Genomic DNA, 4,256 nt, shown 5'->3' with positions numbered 1-4,256 from the left:
AAGGAGAGTGACAAAAATACTATAAACCCTTAAACCCACTAAACAAGTATGTGTCATTTATTCACATTGGTGTAGAATTTTTTGAATAAACTAAACATTATACTTAAATTAACGGTCAAGCAAAACACAGAAAATACTGTTAAAGTTTAATTCCGGTGCAAAATCATCCCCTGGTCTTTTTAGGCACTTTCATACATCAAATAAGCCACGGAGACAACTTTTTACACGTAACAACTATTAACGGAGAAATTGCTTTTTTACCCAGTAATACAGCTCAAAATAACACTAAGCCTCTGCAGTAGCATGATAAGGATTCTTACCAAGCCCTCACCACGATGACATCCCTGGTTGATCCAATACGGAAGTGCCAAAAACTGCAGTTCTCTGAGTGGCCACAAGAAGTAGTTTGCACTATAGAGCAATTAATCATTGACCCCCATGTTTAATAGGGGAAAAACATTCTAGTCTGTATGTTTAGGTCATATCTCCATGACAATACTGAGGGGTTGATTTTTTTTGTACCAGGCTAGTTTTTATTTAAGTTTATTAATAATTAGGGCGCTGCCTCTTGCGTGGCAGCTAGCCACTGGCCCTCACTTCGCCTCATTGGCTAGAATTAGCATGCAAACTCTGTCATCTCGACCTGGACTGTGGTCATTCATGTGGTGGTGTTATCATAAGTGACAAGATGGTTTGCTCTTCCATCAACTGTACCAACAGATGGTTTAGGAACACACCGTGTTAGCTCTGTTATGCTAATTAAATAGCTGCAGTTGCACCATGACTTGCACCAGGAGGATTCGGGCCGTGAGGGTCTGTGTTTTACAATCTATGGGCATGGTACTGTGTTGAATATCAGTTTAAATCATTTATCACAAATTATGGCTGCCTGCACTTGACTCCTGGAGCTGTGTGTTTTCCACTAGGCCTACAGAGTGCCTGCACTTGACTCGCGGAGCCTGTGTAATCTCTGCTAGAGACATGGGAAATAAAAAGAAATGACTTCCCGTTTATCTAGTAATGTGTTCTGTTAGCCTAGCTCTTGGGCAGTGGAGCTATTGTGGCTAATCCAGTAAACGTCAACCAGACAGATGTATCTCCCTCCCCCTAACATCACATCAATGCCCTTATTTGGTAAGAGGAAATGAGGTGGAGTCACAGTCTGACAATATGGTGGCTCCCAGAGTAGAGTACGATTGGATCAAGTTGAGAGAACAGACCTTGACAGACAGTCTACGTCCATTTTTTATACAGTCTAGGATTCCTACACATAAAACGAAGCACCAATGGGCTCCTTCCTTTTGGATTGTATCTGGTAATCGACTTGAATGGACTTTACTAAGAGAGGAGCTGCTACCGGGGCCATTTGGTAAATCTTTCAAAACACTCTTTCAATAAATTTAACTTGCTAACTACATTGTTGGTGCTTCGTTTTATGTGTAGGGATACTCATCATGCTACTGCAGAGGTTTGGTGTTATTTTGAGCAGTATAAGTGGTTAAAAAAGACGTTTTAATGCCTCCACCGTACTACCCCGGATTTCTCTGTAACCGAAAAAGGCTACGGAATGATTTTGCGCCAGAATTACACTTTAATGTTGAGATCAGGGGTGTGTGTGGGTGTGTGTGGGTGTCACTTTGTGTCACTAAATGGGAAGGAACTAAAAGATAATGTCATAATAAAGATGTAGGATTGGGAATTTTGACACAATTGTTTGTTATGATACATTTTTGTAATTTCTCTCATGTTCCCTACTGCATTTGTTTAATGTAATAATTTGTGTCATGTAAGATATATTGAATAACGGCAGTGAAGTGAGTCTCACTGTCTGTGAGACATTTCATCAGAAGCACGGTGTAGTAAAGTTCATGTTTTCCTTTGATGACAGTTCATTGCTTCTCTCTTAGTTAGTGTCTGATTATTAGAACCATATGGCCACTGAGGAACTTAGCAGGGTATTTGAAACCAGAGTTAGTCGTCATGTCGGCCTGTTGGTTAAGAGTTTGAAAAGTATCAAGTGTGGTTTGTTGGAGACGAGTGTAGCTGAGCCGATTTATGTAATCAGACCACCACGGTTGCCTACATTGTATTCAAGTTTGGAAAGACTTTGATAATCATACAGTATATTCTGCAAAAAAATGTTTTAATTCAACCCCATCTTTGAAGTTGTTTTTAATTGAACTTGAATGTTTTGAGTCTCTTAAAAGGAATGAATGTCTGTAGCTCAAATGTTTTGTTTGTCTTGCTTATTTTTTAATGCATTTTTATGTAATAATGATGATGATGATGATGTGGTGGTGTTTATTATTATTATTATTATTATTATTATTATTACTTGCTGGTGTAGCTTTTGTTTTTATTGTTAAATAGCTGGTATGACCTTTTGTTTGTACATTCTTTTTACAAAAAAAAATTAAATACCAGAACACCACTGGAGGGCGACATTGTCTAACAAAAAAGACAGGCCATGCTTCAGATGGTTTAGTTGGACTACATGTTTGATGTTTTTATAGCTCCCTAGATGTTCCCTCATACACACATACCTCACACATTAACAGAAAACAGCAAACAAACACTAAACCCCTGTTACTGTAAATCACCTGCAACAACAACAAACATGACAGCATTTAAAATACACCTCTTCTTTATTTCAAGAGTAAAAACATCATACAGAAAAAAGTAGTATTATAAATGCATACAAAGTTGATGAGATGAATGTTTTTTATTATCATTCATACCAGCAACACTTCAGCTTGAAAACATTTAATAATAATCCTAATAACAGTAATAAAAACAGATCAAATGAAAATGTGTAACTGCTGCAACTAATAAATATCCAGTCCTCCAGACATTTTGTCCTATTCTTCGTAACATATTAAGAAAATATGAAAATGAGTGGATATAAAACCTCCATGATTATAGCACTCTCTTTAAAACCCATAAGGATGTAAACTGAAGCCAACTGAGGTGTGTGCACTCTGAGACACTTTATTTTGTATCAGTTTATTTAATTAAACTGTAAATATATATATATATATATATATGGTGGGTTCCTTACAGTTATTGAGTATACATAACTGGAGTCTGGCTATGTGTAATGTATGTGCATGCATGTTTTAAAAGATCTTGATTGAGACACTGAAATGTTGCACTCAAATTGTGAAAAACAAAATCATATATATCACCTTTGTTTTAACCAGAAATACGGCTTTTATGCATGATGGTGTGACAGAGTTTACCAGGTCTGAATTTATGGATTACAATTGTCACCTGTTGGTAGAGTGCAGTTGTCTTCCACCTCATACATACTGTATTCTAAAATTATAAAATCCAGGTCTGTTCTTTTCCACCCAACCCTATTTACATATGTACATGTATTTACACGTTCTATTCTACAAAAGTGATATCTACCCAGCCAACATATTTAACCCCAGGACCCAAATGGCAATTACAGCCTCTAACTTCCATTGGGATTCAGTGTTGTAAAGGAAAAAAAAATGCTGTGATACAGTATTGGGGGCCCCACTCTGAGAAGACATTTTCAATGACCTCAGTGAATACTTCTCCTGGTACATTCGACATTTTCAAGGTCTTAAACCTCAATGCAGACCATATGTGAGCAGAAGAGGATCTAGATCACTAAACTAAAAAAAAAATTATTTTTAAAACAACAAAATATAACATTTTGTCCTTGTAATACTTACGTTTGTGCTACAGTAGTCTTAAATCAAGTGCCTAATGATCCAAAATCATATCTGTGTTTTTCAGCCAAGCCAGATTTGCTCAGTCTTTTGGTAATGATAACCCTCATACTTTTTTAGTTCATATGGCACTCGATCACGGACAACCTAGCTTGATATTTCCTCTTTTGTTAATGTACAGTGAAGGAATTTGTTTGTCAGTGTCAACGTTTTGTCCTCTTCTCTGTACACAAGTAGTGTGTCTACATGTATTGTATGTGTGTTTTACCCCTCTGTGTTTTTGTGTGTGGAAGCCCAAAAATAGGGTCATTTTTTTATGATCCAAGCTTCACCCTCTCATCCCTTCTTCTAGGGTTCAGGTTTACTTTATCATAAAACTATACTCTCCACTTTCTCTTTGGATTGCGACAGTGAAGTGAAGCAGCTGTGATTTAACTTGAACTTCTAAGATGGTGCACCTGATACATCCGTAAAGTACAATATTGTTTTTATGTAATAATAAATAGTTATATTCCTCTTATCGCATGAATACAAACAACTTCTTCCAGCATGAGG

This window comes from Echiichthys vipera (genome assembly GCF_963691815.1).
Source record: "Echiichthys vipera genome assembly, chromosome: 5".
NCBI classification, from domain to species: domain Eukaryota; kingdom Metazoa; phylum Chordata; class Actinopteri; order Perciformes; family Trachinidae; genus Echiichthys; species Echiichthys vipera.
Note: the sequence above shows the minus strand (reverse complement) of the source record.